General features: G+C 40.1%; 1 protein-coding gene and 1 long non-coding RNA gene across 2 annotated transcripts in view; both read right to left on the reverse strand.

Moving 5' to 3' along the window:
* MAML2 (mastermind like transcriptional coactivator 2) overlaps nucleotides 1-22,136 on the reverse strand; it is a 334,519-nt gene that overhangs the window by 289,895 nt on the left and 22,488 nt on the right. The window lies entirely within an intron of this gene.
* LOC121154060 lies at nucleotides 16,096-21,449 on the reverse strand. The gene is made up of 2 exons (XR_005883457.1): nucleotides 20,010-21,449; nucleotides 16,096-17,717 (listed from the first exon to the last, which is right to left on the reverse strand). It is a non-coding gene; the product is annotated as an uncharacterized LOC121154060 (long non-coding RNA).

Genomic DNA, 22,136 nt, shown 5'->3' on the forward strand with positions numbered 1-22,136 from the left:
CTTTGAGCCTTTGTCCACTGCCCTCACAGACCACAGCAGAGAGCTGGATGGGAACTAGAGCAGCTGTGATGTGAACTGGCTCATATGGAATCCCAGTGCTTAGAGGCTGAAATTTAGCCAGTTGAGCCATTATACCTGCACTGCTCCCTGCCACCCTCCACCCCACTGTTATCATTATTTCAAGATATTTTCAGTGAATAAAAGCATTTGTTCGGAAAAAAATAATCATGAGTTTCCATTCAGCTTTAATGCTACAGGATTTCCTGCTTTGAGTTTGGGCTGAACACATGGTTCCCAACAACATCAATGTAAGTGTTTTATCTTAACATTACATACAGATAATTTCAAAATGACTATAGCAATGACACTACTAAAATAACTACTGAATAAAATTTAAAGTTTCTTTTTTAAGGTTTATTTATCTTTATTGGAAAGTAGATTGACAGAGAGGAGGAGATAGCAAAAGATCTTCCATTTGCTGGTTTACTCCCCCCAATGATGGCAATGGCTGAAGCTGAGCTGACGCAAAGCTAGGAGTGAGGAGCTTCTTCCAGGTCTCCCACATGACAGGGTCCTAAGAACTTGGGTCACTCTCTGCTGCCCTCCCAAGCCACAAGCAGAGATATGGTTCAGAAGTAGAGCAACCGGAACATGAGCCAGTACCCATATGGGATGCCATTGTTTGCAGGTGGAGGATTAGCCTACCAACCCTGAAATTCAAGATTTCTCTGTAGCTGTTTGATTTTGGATTATATTCTTCTATGAATGCTACTGGAAATATTTCTCCTTTGTGTTACTCATTTTCTTCTTAGGGCAATAAAGAAAATATCTCATTTTTATAATTGCAAAGCAATTATGAGCCTGATGGAAATTAAAATACAAGTGATCAAATTTGTTTCATTAATTCCCACTAAGGGAGAGTCAGTGACTAGCCTTTGTCTCTAACACCTAGGATATCAAAAGATCACTGCAAACTAACCAGTTGTACTATGTTGGCAAACTCCGATTCATAGACTAATGCCTTCTTTTTTCCTTCCCCCCTTTTCACACAACAGAGAAAGAGATCTGCAGGGCAGACACTTGGTAAATGTTACAGAATTGGAGCCCATCACAGAAAGAGATACTTATTAGTTTGTTTACATACTATAGACAGCAACTGTCACCTCAAGTTTGACGTGCAGACTGTCAATCCCATTTTCGTCTTGTATATCCTAACCAGCACATAAAAAGTATTTTCAGTATGCCGGTGATGTTGGGGTTTTCTTCATAGATGTAAAACTTCAGAAATATGTAATGTGTTAAAATGTTCTTTTTAGCTTAATTATTGATTTTTCTTTTCTTGATGTTTGAAACTATAGTTCTGTCCATTCTCCGAACACCTGTCTTTCACCTATCATCTCTTTCCTCTCCTCATGTCACCCCCCAACCTCAGCCAAACACTGGTTTCCCAGAAACCCATTATATTCTGGAAACACAAAACACCTTGGGTTTTCCCCTAAGGTGTGCATGATCATGTTGAAAGTGATATGACTTTCTGCAGCACGGATATCTTGGCAGCTATGTTTTGTAAGGATGCCTGACTCCTTTTAATAAAGAGCTTGGCATGTATGCTGATTTTATTAAAGATGAAATATATAAATGTGCCAAGTGATTATAATCAGTTAAGAAGTGCTTTTCAGGGCAACAGTGAGGCTGAAGACACTGAGGTTTGGAAAGAGGATGTTGGTAGCTAATGATGTCCGCACCTGGAAGGGTAGCAACAGGCTGAGACGAAGCCCATCCTTGAAGAACATCTTTTTCTCAGTCTCAGAAAACACAAACATGGAAATATTCTCCACTAGTAGGAAGCTGAGAAGTTGTGGAAATAACAGCTGATAGTTGGTTTAGGATGATGTGCAAGGCTGAAGGTTTCTTGGGTTATATAAGAGAGGATACCTAGGTGAACAATGAGCCAATGGGTTTCTGGTATATGTTACTCATGAATCCTGAATCAGGTTGTGTCAGGCCACATACCTAAAACTACATCATAAAAACATGTTACATAGTATACATTTATTTTACATGTGTAGGCACATGTATATGATTTCTGTAAATAATTTATAACAAAAAAGTCGGGTCAGTGTCAATATCCTGATTTGACAGAAGAGTCAAAGTATGTATTCTGACAAGTGTTCCACACTTGAGCAAAGTCACAAAGGGGAAGTGAGGCAGCAGGGGAATATACTCTCTGACACTAATCATAAGTCCTGTGAGAATGACAGAGGAACATCATGTTAAAGATCAAAGGATGTCACTATGGGTCCTGCCAAAACCAGACACCATATATTCAAATTGCACAAAGGTGCAGTCAGTAACGAGGGGGCAGAGCTTGGGATCAAGCAAGTACTGAGAAGCTTGCACGGAGGATGAACACACCCTTCCTGTGCATACTGTCAGCTTCTTAACACAAGTGCTCAGACTCTGCCTCAGGGCATTCTCCAGCTGCCTTAGCCAACTTGGCCTTCAGACGCAAGGGGGAAGGAGATGTCTCAAGAAGAATTTCCCCTGGGAGCCTCCTGCAGTCAGCGACCCACGGAGGCTGGTAAATCTACTCTTCTTCCTGCCCTCTCTCCACACAGATGTTGAGTGGTCCTCCCAGGTATCAGACTCACACTTAGATCTTAAAGTCTACTCCAAGGGAATCAAAACTGAAACAAGAAAGAAAAGGAATAACCAGGGAACTGAATAGTGTATTTGGGGTGAAGCAGGACTAGGTTCAGAGAAGGTGAGGAGATGGCCAAGCTGGAAGCAGATAAAAGATACTGCAGAGGCTGAATATGCAGATTCTCGGGGGAATGAAACAGAAGTCATGGAAAGGCACCTGAAGTGTTGGAAGTGTTCCCTCTAATACTAGGATAGTGGTAGGAGTGGGGAAGAAGAAGGGTTCATAGTATGTAAATGACATCATTAGAGACAAACAGCTAAACATATTTAAAGGCAATAAAATAGGATGGTGCAAATTGTTAAGTGAGAGAAAGAGGTGGGGAGTGGCAGAGGAGTTAGCGTGAGGTACTAACTGTGCTTAGAGGTACTTCACATTTCTCTGTCTTGGACTGAGAAGAGTAAAAGGAAGAAGATGCTCCTCTGGGAGAACTCTGAAGGCCTAGAGGTAAGGGCTGCCCATTTGTGGCGACAGAGAGGTTGGGGGACAGTTTACTGACAATGGAAAAGAGTTTTTAGTTAGCACAGTGGAAAGAGCTGGAAGGGAAGTCAACAGCAGATGATAAGCTGTTGGAAGAAAGGGTGGACCCTTGTCCTGGTGACATCATATGAGAGCATTCATGACCCCAGAGCTTTGCTGTGAGTGGGACTGGGAAGTGGTGAGAATATCTGGGTACAGGCCAGGATGGTGGCAGTAGTATACTGCCCTGGAGGCACAGACCTTGGAGTTAGACTTGAGTTGGGCCCTGTTGCAAACACTATGCCTGATTATGTGATCTAAAAACTACTGTGCCTCAGTTACTGCCTCTGTGAAATAAGAATAAATAATAGCCTCATCTGATTATTTTGAGGATGAAATGTAAAATGGTTAGCTCCAGTTCTGCTTGCAATAAGAATTAAATACCTAATAGTTATTATTTTTATTTACTATTCTTATGGTTCTTTTTAAATATTATTTTATTACTTATTTGAAAGGCAGAATTAAAGAGAGTGGGAGAAATAGATACATCTTTTACTCATTGGTTCATTCTCCAAACGGCCAAAACAGCCTAGAATAGCCTGGAGCCTGGAACTCCATCTGAGTCTCCCACATGGGCGGCAGATGTTCAACCAAGTGAGTCATCTTCGGCTATTTTCCCAGGTGCATCAGCAAGGAGCTGGAGCAAGTACAACAGCTAGGACTTGAACTGGCACCCACATGGAATGTCATTTTCTGAAGTTGCAGCTTAAGCTGCTGTGCCACACTTTTGACCCATTCTTATGGCTTTTAGTGAGTCCTTTGGCACAAAGGTTCTTTAGTACCAATCTTCCAAGAGTTTCCGGTGTTGTTAGGATCCATGCATTCATTCATATATTGGTCAGGTAAAAATTGTACACACACACACACACACACATACACACACTCCTACCTGTTCAAAGTAAGTGGTAAGTGAGGATGAGATTACAGAGAGGCACACAGGTCACAGAAGTTGATGGCATTTACACGGAGTGCCCAACTGGAGAAAGTGCCTGCTTGCCTCTTGTGCTCCATGTGCCTCCTCTGCCGCATCCCAGGGTTTGTCAGTAGCCCTTCCTCCCTGTCCTTAAACTAGGCCAGGGAACTTCACAGGAGAGTCATTCAATACATACAACTTTGTAACACCATCACCAACAGTTCATGACTTCTGGTTACCCTATGTGTAATCCATGACTCATTAATATGAAAAATACTACATTTCTCAGGTCTATTCGATAGTTTATATATATATATGCCAACTAATGACTATTTTGTATGATAAACTAATGATTGTACAAAATCAATATAAAATATATGTGACACAGTTGCACTAATAAATCGAAAGCTGGGAAAATTAAGTCTTATAAAGACTTTATAAGTCTTTTTCCTTGGACTCACAATCAGATTAACATGTTCAAGTGCTGACCCTTTTATTTACGCAAATTAATAGCACTGGCAATGAAAACCCAAACTTATCCATAATTTATACATTTTACAATCATTATCATCTGCCAATGTATGTAATTTAGCAGTTGCTTTCTAGCTACAATACCAGTGTGGAAGAACTATTGATATTACCTTCCTTGTATTTTCAAGCATTTAATTGGACTTAACAAGAACTTTTATGCATGCTAATAAACATTGTGCAACATTATTTCTCATACATTTCTTCTTTCAATCTTCTTTGAAGTCTTTCAGATATTTTCACTCATTATGATATTGTGGTATTTCTACTTAGTTTGGCTTTGTTTTCATGCTGTGTTACTTCACACTCAGTTGTCTACGCCAATACTGTAAGAGGGAATTTGTGTCTGTCCACACCGATTTTCTAGACATGTATTTTGCTGATTAAAATTCCTTGATCATAAAAGTATATATAAAAGTTTGGATTAGAGAAGTGGACAAAAATTCACTGTCTTGCACACTTGCGTTTTGCCTGTTCAGCACTCATTCTTCCCTTCTTTCTACCACCACCCATGCCAGTGACAGCCATTCCTATCATTGTGTGTTGTCAGGGTACACCTCCTGCCTTAGTCACAAAGCGAGGGCATGATCCAAGACAGACCAGACAGACTTTTATTCCTTGGAGAGTGGAGAGGGTGACACCTGCACAGAAACCACACGGACCTGAATCACCCCTGGGGGAGAGGAGTTTTCTGCAGACAGGATTTGTTAGTTCTTTCAACCTGGGGCCTCAGAGCTGCCCTGATTCATTTCCATCCCTAAGTTTGGTCGAGCATACTTTTTGTACATTCTACAACAACCACACAGTCTTGTAAGTTTGCCAAAACCCAGGTCTGTTTTGCAACCAAAGGTCACATACCAACACACACAGCCTAGTGTTTCTATTCAAATATATAAATGTTACACTTCAGAATGTTCCATCTTTATATTTTTGCAAAAGTGAAATTCACTTAATTCTCTTCCTGTTGTACATATTATTGTCAGGAATAACTTCCAATGATGATAATTATTTTCATGCATATCACTCTTTTTCCATATTTTGGATTCTTTCTTCAGAAATATTCCCAGAAGTGAAATTATTGAATCAAAGGGCACAAATGTTATTATATCTCCAGAGATATTGTTAAAATGTTTTTTTAAAAAGTCCTACCAATTTATAATGAACTCAAGGGCTCGTTTTTTTTTTTAAATCACACGTCTGATCAACATGGACCATTTGTGTGGTTTCAAAATTTTGTTACTAATGTTTCCTATGTTTTCTTTGATAAAATGGACATTTTATAAATTTATTTCATAAATAAATTCCATTACATAAAGCTTCTCACTCAAGAATCTTGAATTATTTCCCTAAGTAGCAGAATATCTGTCAACTCTGTGGAAGTAACACAGTTTAGTAACACAGAAATTATTGTCAAAATATTATGTAATCTCAAAGTGCAACTGATGCTTTCACTTGCTAATCTTTCTGTAATTATAAGCTATCTATAAAATACAATAGCAAATTCTCCCTAAGTAACATGCTAGAGGAAGAATTAGAATCAGTTTTCCACAGTTGCAATATAAGTAGACATTGATACAATACAACCTGCCAGAGTTACCCTGTGCACATTTCCAACACAGTTGGAATCTAAGATATTTTAAATAAAAGAAAGTAAACAGGCCTATTTTCTTTTTTCCCTTATGCTGTTTCAATTTTTAAAATTTATCTTAGTGATGATAATTAAGTGACGGGTCTTTGATCAATGCAGGTATAGTGCAAGAGAGAACATGAATGTCCTGTAAGAACAGATAAAGATGAGCCCTAATTGAACACAGACCTACAGCAGATAAGGGAGGCTGCCTGAGACTGGTCCTCATAGGAAGCTGGGGCACTTCCAGAGGCCTCCTGGTTTCACCTGAGGCTGTCCAGCCGACCCATTCCCTTAGCTACTTGACCTTTCTATAGAGGGTAACAGAATAACCCATACAACTGCTTCTGTGCTCAACCAAAACTACCTGCAAATGTTTAGTGCACAAACCATGCAAGAAAGTAGGTGGCCCTGAGTGGTCTTCATCCCCCACTGTGTATCCCCTTCCCCGAGCCCAGCACCATTGACTGGCATAGAACTCATCCATCTTGCCCTTCTTTAAGGTGAAGCTGTGTGCCTTGCATCTTGCAAGCCAGCTTCGGGTCTTGCCTGATCATAGTGTCCAGATTCTCATGTGGGAATACCAGCTGTGTTGCTGAGCTCAGGTTTATCCTCTCATCTCTAAGAATGTCAGCATGATTATCATTCTATGAAAACGTAGTCACGTGTTCAGCAAAAACTCTAGAATCCTTCTTATGCTGGGATCCACAAAATTCAGAGTTATAAGGAAGTCCAAGATTTGGGGCATAGGTAGAGTATGCCATTTAAAGATCTTAGGCAGGGACTAGATACTGTATGTGGACACTACATTTGGAGATTGAACCAGCAACTGATGTTCATTTTCTCCTCCTCTCTCTCAAATAAGTAAATGAAAGCCAAATAGTAAAACGCTGTCAAACAATATCTGTAGGATACTATAAGTGTTATTTTGCAAATAATTACGGAACACGGAACACTGAGAATGAATCCTAATGTAAACCATAATGTACTTCTGAAAATCATCCTAAAATTTCTAAAAATTAAAGTACCACTTTGGTAGAGGATGTTGCTAGTGGAGGAAGCTGTACCTATGTGGACCAAGTTATATACAGGATAGCTGTGTACTTTACACTCAAGTTTATCATGAACCTATGTTTCTCTAAATAATAACATACTTAGGGCCCAGGACCGTGGCCTAGTAGTTAAAGCCCTCACCTTCAATGCATGGAGATCCCATATGGATGTTGGTTCTAATCCTGGCAGCCCCATTTCCCATCCAGCTCCCTGCTTGTGGCTTGAGAAAGTAGAGAAAGACAGCCCAACGCCTTGGGAACATGCACCCGCATGGGAGACCCGAAAGAGCTACTGGCTCCTGGCTTTGGATTGACGCAGCACTAGCCATTGCAGTCACTTCGGGAGTGAATCATCGGATGGAAGATCATCCTCTCTGTATATCTGACTTTGCAATAAAAATAAATAATCTTTAAAAGAATAAAATAATAATAACCTATTTAAGGAATAAACAAAATAATAACAATATACGAATTCTCCTATATTAACATAGATGTGAAATTATACTATTTTAGAAAAACTTCAGAGTCAAAAGTTTCATTTCTCTAATTCCCAGATATGTAGATAACTAAGCTATTGAATTAAACAGCATCTAATACACCAAGGAAACCCTTTTTTCTGTGTGAGAAAATGTGTTCGCAACTATGATTAATTATTCTGAATGTTACCAGTATTCAACATTCAGAAGGCAGATGAAAGCATCTGTCTGTGCAAAATATGGCCCTCTAAGGTCAAACTGGGTAAAAATAAATAGCTAACCTGGCAACCAAATTAAACTACAAAGCAACAAAAACAAGCATAAACACTCAGCTAAGTGCTTCTAAAAGATAAAGTTAAACACTTCCAGTAAATGAAATGTTGAAATGCAGCGTAAGAAACTTTAGTGTTTCAACATATGAAACGTGCCTTTCTTCACGTAATGCTGCAAGATAGGGCTGCTCCAGTTATTTTCAAGCTGTATTTCCTACTAGTCTATCAATGAAAATATGTAGGTTCTGAAACTTTGGGGCACTTCAGTCATGCTTCTGCCCAAGCCCACAACACTGAGAGAAGAGTTAGCATGCTGACATCTGTTTTGGGCTAAAAATGGAAATTCTGAAGTTCTCTCCTCTTCCAAGAGTTCCCTGGAATGGATCACAAAGCTTCAAAAGACTTGGCTCCAAGGGAACTTCTAGGCAATGTCTACACAGCCCAGCGTGAAAGGGAGACTTGGCACCTTCCTAAAGAGTTAGGACTCTTGACTACCGCAAAAAAGTGGCTGCAGCTAACTCCGTTAGCTCTGTTTGTAACCTGACAGGTCAAAAGAGTTCACAGACTCCAGAATTTTCCTTTATGCAAGTCTACATATGAATGTTTCATATAAAGCCCACAAACTCTTCCCACCTTCAGCATGGCCAGACTATACCTGGTCACTGGTCTGTGCTAGGTATTATGCTGCTACTATGGGTACAAAAAGCCTGAATCTCTTACATGAGTCAGATGAAGGGATGTCCTGAGTCTGAAATTTAAAAATATAAGCCTCCTCAACATTCTACTTTTCTTTTTCACATCAAATCAATTTAGCCTGTGAAGTTTTGCTTTTCTTTGAGGCTGAGTCAAGATGAACTGGCATTTTGCAAGTGGCATGGTTATTTGAGAGTTCACTGTTCGTTACAAGGGATCTTTATATGTAAAGCAGGAATGTTTTTTTGTTTTGCCTTTCAGTTGGGGTGAGCACAAGGAATGAACTTGCCTTCCCTCCAAAAAGATTTAACCTAGAGACTACCAAAATGTGGGCTTGCTTATGGCTTCCAAGTTGAAATAAAGCACAATGCGAATACTCAGTGCTCTAACTCACCCAGATTAAAGCAATCCTGCTCTTTGAAATGCTACATAGGACACTGTTCTGTGTGCTCACTCACAGGCTGTAATAAGTCACAACAGCTTGGCACTTCGCCCAACAAAACACAAACTCTCCTGAAGTCTTGAGCTTTCCCATGGCAACATCACAGGCACCAACACAGCAAACAATCACTCCAATCCCTACTCCTGCTGCCCTTTCTAACAGCAAAGGATATCATTGCAGCCAGCCTCCGGAGGACTGTGCTAATTATCAGCTATGAAAGGAGACAGTGAGGGAGATCAAGTTACTGTCACTGCTGAACTTAAAGTGAGAGCAGAAGTAGTAAAACTGCAGGAGCATACAATATACTTTCACTTTAAAAGGGAAGGAAGCAAGGAGAGTGGGGAAGAATGGGGGAGAGTGAAGGGGGGAGAGAGAGAGAGAGAGAGAGAGAGAGAGAGAGAGAGAGAGAGAGAGAGAGAGAGAGAGGAGGGCTGTATGTAAAATATATCCCTTAAGGATTAATGTGCCTTGCTGCCCTGATTACCAAGTGGCTCTGGCTCCACCACAATCTTCATACAAACCTTCCATTCACAGCTAGCCCAGCAGCTCTCAACAGCAGCTCGAGGGGGGGGAATGCCATCTTAAAGCTGCAGCTCTGACACATTCCTGAAGCTGCAAAATTGGAACTGCTTTCAAACTTCAGCTGCTTTCTCCAAGGGAATGATCGCTCTGCTTTTAAGGGCAGGCCTCCCCGCAGCAGAGCAGGGTGGCAGCTCCCTACAGCAGATTAAAGCAGAACCACTTCCTTCATGACCATCTCTTTTCAGATTCAAATAACATCCTTGGGGGTGACAGACTCTTCTCATAAAAAGTGTCTGGGCTCCCACAAATCCTCTACAATGATAATCTCTCTTTGTGTATTAATTTGATTTTCTATCCAGTCGATGGCCCATGAAAGTTCACGAGCAGAACTAATACCAAACTCAAGGGAATGAATGGCCTATGAGTCACGGGCAGATATCATTTTATGTTGGGGGAGGTGATGAGGAAGAGAGTCCTAGCTTCATGTTGTGTTGAATGCTAATTGTTTCACCCTGGACTCTGGTAAGTCATGCAAAAGTTCCTGGAAGCTTTTGGCTGCTCTGCGATTCTAGAGTCAGACCGCCCATCTACACTGCTACAGATGATTACATTTGGGATCACCCAACCTCAGAATTAGAACCAAATTTTCAGAGGCACTTTCGTTTTAACACAGTGAAATTTTGGAGGATTAGTGCATGCAGAAAAAAAAAAACAGTATAAAACACTAATGACAAAGTACGAAAGTAATTACACCAAGAAATTTCAGTGATATTCTAAACCAAGAAGGAAGAAAAACATTCAGCAATCTTTTTAATACACATATGAGTAACTGCTGAGGCCTTCAAAACTGTCAATATGTGTAAGTACTAACCCTTAGGATGCATTCTGGTGGCCATTGAAATAATTACGGCATTACTCTAAGTTCTGGTATCAACTTTTCACCTACTGCATACTCAATTATGTTTTATTCTTCCTTATCCAAACATTTCCAAAACCCACAATCTAATTTTGCTGTGATTTTTATCAGCAAGAAATATGTTTCAAACAGAAGATATTAAATTAAAGGGCACTGGAATGCATTTCCCAGAATCTTTTCCATGGCTATTTTCTACCCCTCTGTGTCTCAACTTAAATCTAAAGGGAGCTCTACTGAAAATGATTAGCTATTAGAGCTTTGGGAGTATATCTGCTTGTTATTTTTCTAAACTGTCTTGCTTCAGAAGCTAGGGTCCTTGAAGTCAGGGACTGTGAATCTAATCTGATGCCTTACACACCACTGATATTGGGCAAATGTGAAGGGAATGAATCCTTCCTTTATTTAAACAGAATGGACGGGGCATTTGATAGAAAGGTACTCCAAAAGTTTACAGAAACAGTGAACTAAAAGCTAAGCTTATTTTAGTACAAAATTATTTTTGGAACACATACACAGGGTGGTTTTTTTTTTGCAAGGTGTGTTTTCTGCAAACATTTTGGAGATACCTCATATATACTTTTGTTCTCTGTATCACTACAAATACTAAGATGTTGCAATATAATCAAATAAGTTGAATACAATTAAATAAAAGTAATTAATTGATCAATTTCAGCAAAAATTAAGCCAAAGAACCAAAGAAAGGGAGTCAAGTGTGCTTCATGGTGTTAGTTGGCCATGTCTTCATCAGTTATCTTGAAATTTCTGGATGAATGTTTTTGGGTTTTTGGAGAGAATGAGTTAGTTTCCAGTGAAATGAGTAATCCATTGTGTCTGGCATCATATTCAGATCTGAAATGCCATTGTATTTTAGTTTGAAGTGCCTAACAAGTAATCACACTGAGAAGTCCCTTGGTATAATCCTAAAGCTGTTGTTTAATTGAAAAACTAGGAACTGCACAACTTCAGTTCGCTGTACATTATTCTATTTTACAGCTATGATTGCTTCATTCTTATCCACAGCCATATATCTGTAGGAACTCTGACAAGTATCTAGATTGCTATGATGATGATGATGATGATGATGATGATTATGGTGGCAGTGGTATCTGGCACTACTGAGTCCTAAACCTACACCTCCTATTTAACCCTACCACAAACCTTGTCAGATAAGCTCAGCTACCACACCATTTGATAGAGAAGGGAATTAGAGCTTTAAAATTAGGGGTTTTTTTTAATTTGCTTAGTAAATACACTGTAGAGCTTGGATTCTAGTGCCCAGGGTCTCTGATATGACAATTTTCACTAATGTTAATTTTCCAAGATATATATGATCACACAGAAAGACCATTTGCTCTTTTCTGGCTCTTTTAAAAACGAATGCCATATCTGGAACTAAGAAGTCATAACAGATTCAGTTTATGTTGTTAATGTCAAAAATGAAATTCTACAGTAAGTAAATTCAGAACTTTCATGCAAAGGAGCCTACTTCAGAAAATAGTCACAACTATGCTTTTGTCAAGTCATAGTTTTTAATGATTAATTTATTTATAAGGCAGAAAAATAGAGAGAGGTTAGGAAAGGAGGAAGAGAAAGAGTGGGGAGAGAGAGAGAAAAAGAAGAAATGAGAGAGAAAAAGAAAAATGAGACAGAGATCTTTTGTCTTCTGCTGGTTCACTATCCCAATGACCGCAGTAACTAGAATTAGGGCAGGCCAAAGCCAAGTGCCAGGAGCGGAATCAAGGCAGCCCGGATGGATGGCTAGATCCCAAACACACGTACCACCATTGGCCTTCCCCCTGGTGCATTCTCAGGAAGCTCCACTGGAAATGGGGCAACTCGGACTGTGATATGGAAGCTGGCATTGCAAGTGGTGGCTTAAACCACGTCACCACAAGGATGGATCAAAAGACTTTATAAAAAACCAAGCAGGCTAGACATCAGAAAAAAGAAAACCAGCGTCAAAAGTGACAACAATATTAAACCAACTTTTTAGATATATTTTGACTCAGAACATATCAGGGCTTCCACCATTTCTTCCACATGCTTACCTGTCAAGTTTTATTCCAGTATGAACTGAAACTGCCAGAAGCGTTAAGTCCCTGGAATTATTTTTCAAGTTACAACATCATTACAGGTGGGTTGAAAAACTTCAGTATATTAAAGAAAAATAAACATTTTAAATTTATTCATAAACCATGTCTTCTTGAATAACTTTCCTAATTATTACATCAAGAAACATGTAAGCCTTCTCTCCAGTTTTTGGCAATAGTATCGCATCAGTAACTTAGAATATACTTGTTCCTATAGTAATAAAAACCACTAAAACAACCCATTGGTTTGACTCTCTGCTTTGCTTACCTCAAACCAGACTAAGTCAGTACCTTTGTTCTCTCATGTACAAAAAGAGGAATTTTCAGCTATTCTGACTTCAGGGATCCATGAAATACTGTGTTTTCTTTTAAGATATATTTATTTTTATTGCAAAGGTAGATTGACAGAGAAGGAGACACAGAAAAAAGATCTTGCGTTTACTGGTTCTTTCCCCAAGTGGCCACAGCAGCCAGAGCTTAGCCAATTCAAAGTCGGGAGCCAGGAGCTTCTCCCAGGTCTCCACATATTTGCAGGGTCCCAAGAATTTGGACCATCCTCTAGTGCTTTCCCAGGCCACAAGCAGGGAGCTGGAAAGGAAGTGGAGCAGCTGGGATATGAATTGATGCCCAACAGGGATCCTGGCCGCTGTTGCAAAGTGAGGATTTAACCACTAGGTTATCATGTTGGGCTTAAGACATTGTTTCATAAGATGTTTATCTATTGTGAAAATACATGGAAATCATAACTTTCTTACAATATAATTTATGTAAATGTGCATGAGTCTAATTATCATATGTGAGAAAATTAGAACATTAGCTCAAGAAATACCCCTCAAGAGCAATGGTCAACACTTAGGAAATCCCAACTAAGTGAGTTTGCACTCAGCTAACCACATTACACATATAATCTTGCTCCCACAACAGCTCTCTAAAAATCATGCTACATTTTATGTAAGGAACCAATAACTTAGAGAGGTTGGATAATTTGTTCAAGAGTGCACAGTGTTATGCAGGGCTTAGACTCAGTTCGAGTTCCAAATGCTTTTCACCACCCCACTATTTCTCATTATGTTCGCACCAACTAGGAATCAGAGAACTCTAGTTAAGTCCATCCCCAGCTTGTAGCAGAATGGTGAGGGGAACAAAAGCTGAGGAGTAAGAAAAGGAGCTAGTCACAACTTCCCTTGGGTATGTGCATGCATGTCTTTATGAGCCATTACGAATCTTAGATCATAAGTTTTTTCTGAGAAACATGCTATCAAATTGTGCGTTTGGAGATAGCATCAATCTTGGACATTTCACCTTTCCTGAAAGAGCAGTGCAAAACTTGGGATATTCATCCCCTGGGGAAGATAGCTGAGGTAAACAGAGGCTGATGTTGCAGAGTGAGAACCTGGATGGGATTCCCACAGCTACAGACAGCAAAGTTATCACATCCAGGCTGAAGTTCAAATCACAGCCTTCCAAATAAAAATTGTTCTGTGGGAAACTGTGGGCAAATGGTACACAGCTTGCTCACAAGTTTTGGAGGCCAGCCTGCTTATAGCTGGGGGACTACTTCTATGATGCTGGGTTTCATGGAACTGGGCCAATACACGTTTTCCTAAATGATCTTTCTCAGATCCTTTCTGGACTTGGGATCAGTTGCCTTTTTCCATTGCTGTACTTTTTAAGAACAAAGGTATCCTTCTTTGCCCATGTACTATCTAACCATAATAAAGAAAGCGATAGATACTAGATAAAAGGCCTATGTGGCTGGAATGAATGAGTGCCCTATATTTCTTGATCAAGTTCATTATCTCACAAAGAAAATGTTCAAAACAAAATGAAGACCTGCTCAAGCAGAGTCCTTAAGGGCATTTGCTTGACCCATCCATTGAGAACCTAGAAAGCTGGGCTTTTATGGATGAAAACTGATTGCAACTCAACATTAGGGAACTTAAAACACTTTTGAATTCATCCTTTACAATGAATTCATGTGAGACCACATTCACAATGGCAAGCCCATAGAACTCAGTGCATAAGAAGGTATGAGATATGTTTCAAAATTTAGTCACTTTTCAAACTAAATAGGCCAATTTTAACAATAGTTGCTGAACTGTATGTTGAAATGAATTTCCCTATAGGAGACTGTGAAGAAGGTGGCAGAAAGTAAAACTTGGGATATTTGCTATCTTATTTTAAATTATGGTAAAATACACATACCAAAAGGCATTAATTTAAGACCATTTTAAGTTCACATGTCTGCAGCATTAAGTAATCACATCATTATATAGTCATGACTATCATTCACCTTGTGTCAGTCAGGCCATGTGCTTTTACCTGTTGGAAAAATCAGTTTTAGACTGTTTCCTTATTAGGAATTAATTTAAGCTTGTAGGTACTGTATTATGACACAGAAATAAACAGCTTAATTGTATTGGATTTTGGAGTAGCCTATCCCATTATTAAGTTACAGCTCCTCCTTTATCAAAGCAAAAACTATAATTTTAAAAATTTATTTATTTGCATTGCAAAGGCAGATCAGATTTACAGAGAGAAGGAGAGACAGAAAGGAAGATTACCCTTCTGCTGATTCACTCCCCAAATAGCTGCAACAGCTGGAGCTGAGCCAATCTAGAGGAAGGGGATTCTCCCAGGTCTCCCATGTGGGTACAAGCTCCCAAGGGTTTGGGCCATCCTCTACCACTTTCCCAAGCCATAAACAGGGTACTCAATAGGAAGTGGAGCAACCAGAATATGAACCAGTGACCCTAAGGGATCCCAGTACTTGTAAAGTGAGGATTTAGCCACTGAGCCATCATTCCAGGCGCTGAACTACATTTTCTACTTCTCCAAAAAGGTACAGGGGTAGCACCAGACAAAATAATCATCTTGAAGATAGTGAGTAGATAAGTCAGCACCAAGATAAATATCTTACATGCATCAACACAGTAAGTCTCATACATCGTCTTCCCTATTTCACAAGTGAAAGAACCAGGTTTAGGGGTTAAACTGCCAAGATCCAACAACCTGCAAGTTCTTGACCTTAAATGTATTTGCCTCCTGAGACAAAAGCTGGAATTTTAATAGAGGTTCACAAAGCCCATAGCAGCACTCTCCCTGCATATTGCTGAAAATGCCAATCAAGTATGGCCAGTGGGCACAATCCAGCTCTTCCCTCAACTTTAGTTTCTCATTACTGTGCATCTTGAAAGACAATAGGTGATGGCTTGACTATGTAGGTTCCTCTCAACTACGCGTGGGATCTGGATGTTGTTTCTGGCTCCTGGCTTCAACCTGGTTCAGCTCTGTATGTTGTGGGTATTTGAGGAGGTACCCAATAGATGGAAGGTGTGCCTGTGTGTATCGCTCTGCCTTTCAAATGCATAAAATGAATAAATCAGCACCAAACATGTAAATCCCTGAGCCCCACATAGAGCTCTGGTTGGGAGGGGTGAGCAACCATCGGCAGTCTGAGAAGCTCTCCAGGTGATTGAGACTCACTGAGTGGAAGCGCCATCACTCTAACCACATCCTCATTGCATTTCCTCTCTTTTATGCTCCTCTTGTCATTTGCCAAGAGCCGGCACATGTTCTTATCAGTCCCCATTTGTGTATTCCACTTATCCTAGTCTCCCAGAAATCACCCCATTCTTTGAGTTGACTTCTTTCCTTCCTCCTTTCTGGTCTTCCTTCCTCCTAGTAAAAAATGTCCTCTCGCTTCTAGTTTTCCCTGTTATTTAATAGAAGCACAGTCTTGCTAGGTTTGGTTCATCCAATCAGCCAAAAATATTTACAGTGCCATGCTTTAAAATAAAACAACTGCTTTCAGTAAGTGATCTGGTTATTTGATACATATTCATGACTAAAATAACGGAGGTTGACCTGGCTTCGTGTAGGTCCTCAGATATTGTTCAAAATGCACAAATTAGGGACTTATATAAAAAATGTGGATTTTCCCAGGTTTGAGCCAGGACCCTAGAATCTACAGTTTTTATAAAACATCCAAGTAATTCTGGTGCCAAGTGAACCACAGGATTTATAAAACCTGGAATCTGCCCCACCATAGACTGATTAAGAGCATAGTAATTCATGTGGTAGTCCTTGTATTATAGAGTCTTTGGGAAGGACTAAGGACACCAGAAAGGAAACAAAATACAATGCAGGCAAACTGAAGCAGAACCTTTCAAGAAAGGGAACTTGCTAAGGTCTCCTAAGTCTGGTTCTGCAGAGACTTTGCTTAAAGTGAATCACGTCTGGTCAGATTTATAGTGGGCAAGTGCATGGCAAAAGAAAGGGGTTGGAGCAAGAATGACCTCTCAGGTCCTGCTCCACCAACTGGGCCAGGCAGCTGCTGTGTACAGGCTTTTGAAGTATCTCAAAGACAACACCTTTAGCTCTCAGCGAAAATTTGGAAGCTTACCAAGTCATCTTGGTAAGCCCCTCTTTCCTAGTAAGAACAAGACCAGCTTGCTGAACATTTCCTCATACCACTGAGTTTTTTTCATGAGGCCTCACCCACTCCCACACAATAACAACATCCTTCCTGTGTGTTGCTGACCAGGACCATATCTAAGAGGTATAAGTATTTTGCCCATTGCCATCGCCACCTCCTCCTCTTTGTTTCAATTCTTTCTGCTGAGATAACCTAAAACCAGAACTGGGAGGGCCATGGGTGGAGTATTTCAGCCTCCCCTCTCTTTTTCCAAGATGCCTCCCAAATTCCTGCCCTGAGTCAACCACTGTTCCTTTATTGTTTAGAAGATAACATGGACTCTTTTTTTTTAAACAGAATAAATATTTGGCAAAGAAATAACCCTGTATCAAAAGGGTCAATAAGGGAAGTCACCACGGGAGGGGTGGTGCTAACTCAGCAGCGCAGCAAGCATAATCAGCAATCTCACTGCTAGCTGGTGTCGCAGCAGCCAGTGACCAGTGAGGAACCAGGCTCCTGTTTTGTAATTCAACAGATGATACCTTGTTCCTATTCCATCCAGCACAGTGCCATTTCAAACTGTAAAATTTAACCTAGTCCTTGCACCCTAGGATCTTGAATGGCTTCCAAATTCCATCTTCTTTCTCATGTCTTTTTAAGTTTTTATCTCTTTGGACTCAAGAGATCCAATGCTCTTGGTTTGTCTTCATATTGCATGTACTCCCCTACTCTGATACGTCATCAGTATGACTCAGTTTCTTCTCCTTTGTATCCAAAAGGCATAAAGAGAACATCCTGCGGACATCTGGCTCAAAGCCTCTCTATTACTGAGCTGGGTTGTACATTCAATCTCAAGTGTCAGCTTGTACACAGGGACTGGAAATAAGAGATCCGGGGAGACCCCTGTCTCTGTAAGCTCCCGTTCTATACAACCCAAGTTCTTCTCAGTGGTCAGATCAAACTGGCCATCAAAGAAGCCCAGAGCACCAGTAAGCTGTGAGCTAGAAAAATTCATCATCCAAGAGCTCCAAACTAAGCTGACTGTGTCTACCCCTTTATAATAAAATAAAATGACAACATGACAACCACAACCAAGTAAATCTTTTGATTTTGTGCTAGCCTGCTGTTGGGGCACCAAGACCCCTCCATACCTGGTGGACAGTTGCATGCTCAGTGTCTCAGTATTCATTATCTTCCTAAGCCCTCTGCTTTGACTTGTCCTTCAACATCAGACCTGCACCTGCGGATTTTCCTGCGTGTTCTGTTCCTAGTTGCATTCTGAAATGATATCTGTGAACACATCCAGGTCACAGATGAAACCTACAGGGTTTCCATAGTGTGGAATATGGACTATTGCAGATCCCTGGTAACTTCCTAAGCACCCAGAAACACCTTAGAACCATCCACAGCTCTAAAATATCTGCTAAACAGTTTCTTCAAAGCTATGGGCAAATGTTTCATATCTGACCACCAGTAACACCTAAAACATTTAAGCCGAAATGATTTTACGAAGTTTCAAGGCTCTGAATTACCTTAAGGTGTATGTCTTCAAATGTGGTCTGGCAAATTTCTATAGAGATCCCACCTGACCTCCTGAGCCAATATTTCTGCAGGTAGAGCCCAACAATTTAGCACATTTCCCATACATGAGATTAATGCTTGGGAACCAAAGCCTGGGACGTGGCAGATATCTTTTCCGAAGTAAAAAATGTGATGTTCTAATGTCCAAACATATAAAGTAGCACATGCTTCCATACTCAACCCCACAGGTGGGTATTATTTACATTTAGTGCATGCATATGTATGGACAGGCTGTGGAATACTAACCCTTGCAGTCACAGAGCCAAGCCCTGTCATGGTCAGCACTCAGGCTCCAACCCCACAGCACTCCTTCCTTTTTCACCAGCCTTCGCCTTCCTCTTTATCATCACAGTATCTTTCCACTTAAAGTAATCCAGAACCTATGGCTACCTGAAACTTGGTTGCATTTTTTTATGTCTTTTGATAATTGGAAGGATTATCTATTACTCATGCATACAGTTCCTGTTCTTTGTAGTATATAAGGTGTACACACAGTTTCTAACTATGACAAATCTTCAAAAGTTTTAGGGCACTCCATGTAATGATAAAACAAATGAACTAACTAAAGGTTTAGATTCTTTCAGAAGATGGCACATGCTAGGATCCCTTCCCTCTCACCACCTGTGTCTCTACTGGCATCACTCCAAGAAAGAGACAGAGCAAATGAAAATGGGGCTACAGACATCGCAGGGTAGGGAAGATGGGTGCCTTTGGAGCAGGAATTGGCAAACTTTGGTAGTGGTAAGGATAAGGATAATCAGGGGCTTCGAGCACAGCTGTCCAAGACCAATAGAATGAGACCAAAACCCTGAGAGTGTGTGCCTTGCTTATCCAGTTTCCTTTCCTGAACATGACTTAATAGCAGAGGATACTCAATACAAACGACCTCAGTAGAAACCCATCAGGTGGATATTGAAGACACTTTTACTAAGGAGCAAATTCCTGAGGCTAAATCAAAAGACCTTAACACAGGCTGTGAATGTCCCAGGTTGAGTCGGCTTCCCACTTACTACAAACCTGAGTGGCAGTCAGCTCTGGCAAGGGAGGAGGAGGATGGCTGCTGTAGAATTGCTGTACCTCTTACTCTCACGGACACAGCAGGTTAAAGCAAGAGGCTATTTCTGATTACCACTTTAGTAATGAGTCTTTGATAATGAGTCAGAATAAAGATGCCATCAGTGTGAAGAAAAGGCTGATTTTAAAAATTGACATCTAAGCACCAGATCCTGTAATAAGTACTTTAGGTCATACGTAGCTTACAACTTCAAGAAAGGTGCTATCATGGTCACCATTTTGGAGCTGAAGAAACTAAACTCAGATGAGTCAACCAACTTGCCTAAGGACATACAAGATAAAAGTCAGCAGGAGCATTACCAGTCTAATCCAGGTTTGTCTGACTCCCAAATTTTAACTCGGAAGTAGCACAGCAGTAATTTACTTTCTCACTTTAGCTATCAAAGACAGAGAATTGATCATTTATGAGAATAGAAGAATGCCATCATTGGGAAAATTGTGTTGTTGCTACTTTCTAAAAAGCCTTCCCATTCTAACAGTCATATGAAATAGCTACTCTTAGTTCCTGCTGAGGCTGGTCCAGGACAAGTCAATCTGAAAAGAGTCTGAAGCCCATGGATTCACCGTAATTACCATAATTACATGGCTCCAATGACCAGTGGATGTTGCTATTCAAAGAAAAGGATATAAAGCAGAACATAGGATCCATGAGGGCCAGGGTATTTGTTTCATTTCTGATACATCATAAATGCTTGCAATGGTGTTCAGCACACAGCTGACACTCAACAGGTGTTCATGAAATGAATGAATGATGAAATTTCAGAATAGCAGTGGTATAAACCACTAATATCACAATAGAGGGCATAGTAACCTGGGCTATCAGCCAATGTTTATCCATCAATGTGGCCCCTAATGATCTTTGCCTCTAGTATTCACATCCTTGTATAGTCCCATGATGAGAAGGTATGTTACTTCTTAGATTAGGTTGTGAGGACCATGCCATGGTCTTTCTCTTGAATCATCATCTTTGGGAAAAGCCAAATGCTATGACTTGTGGACACTTGGACAGCTTTCAGAGAAGCCAACACAGCAACAATATGAGACCTTGAGCCAACAATTAGTATGGAATTGAGATATTCTACCAATAACCATTTGGGTGAGTTTGGAAACAGATCCTCTATCCTCATTAGAACTTTGAGGTGACTTGAAGACCCAGCCAGTAGCTGGACTGCAACCTCACAGGGAATCCTGAGCTAACATCACCCAACTAAATAGTTTCCAAATCCCTGATCCTTAGATAATGTGTGGAAAAAGAAACTTTCTGTCTTCACCTGCTAAGTTCTGGAGTAACTTGTCATGCAGCAAAAGAGAACTAATATACTTAACTAATTTTGCTATTTTGTAACATGGAAATTAGAATCTAACCTTTGAGCAAAAAAAGTATGCCATTAGAAAATTTTAAGAGCTCATTCTAAAACATTTAAAAACATAAGCTGTATTCTCATGACCTATGGGCTCTCTTAGTTTTGCCACTTATTGGAGAGTTATGTACATAACGGCTACAGTGGAGCACAGGTATGACGTTATGGCTGTGTAGATTACTACCTACCTCTCCCAAGCAAAGAAAAAAATACCCTTGCGAATTTTTAGAAAAATCTTTCAGATATTAAATTCATTTTTATTCAAACTAATTTTTAAAGATTTTTATTTATTTATTCTAAAGTAAGAGCTGTAGACAAAGAGGGAGAAACAGAAATCCTCCAACTGCTGGTTCATTCCTGCAATGACTCCATGAGCGAGGAACTTCAGTCAGGACTTCCATTTGGATGTTTGGACCCAAACACTTGAGTCATCATACAATGCTTTCAACAGGTCTATATCAGGAAGCTGGATCAGAATTGGTGCAGCCACGACCACCAGTGCCCATATGGGATACTGATATCATAGACCACAACATCATCTCTGATTCTACTTATATTTTCCAGAAATTTTAATCCTATAATAAAGGAAATACAACACAAACAATTAGGTAATATTTGATTTGCAATTAGTGCTACTAAGGCAGATGAGCATAACACACATTATACTCTAAAGGCTAGCCCTCAGAAGGAACTGGTTGAGATTTTTCATTTTGGCAAATTATCAGCATATTACCTCATTCAAAATTGTTATGCAAGGAACATTCATCAGTGAGAATTGCTAGTTCATCCTGCAGAAGTAACATGAAAGTTTCCATGATGGCGAGATAAGAGAATTGCAAACTAGATAAGAATGCAATGCTACTTTTTCCACCCAAGGGGATTTTTGAGTTAGGATATATCTACAAAATACTTATAATTCAACGAGGGGAAGGGGACTGATTTCTTAGTATGT

Source organism: Ochotona curzoniae, unplaced genomic scaffold (genome assembly GCF_017591425.1).
Source record: "Ochotona curzoniae isolate NIBS_2020 unplaced genomic scaffold, NIBS_Ocur_1.0 contig_2723, whole genome shotgun sequence".
Taxonomy (NCBI): Eukaryota; Metazoa; Chordata; class Mammalia; order Lagomorpha; family Ochotonidae; genus Ochotona; species Ochotona curzoniae.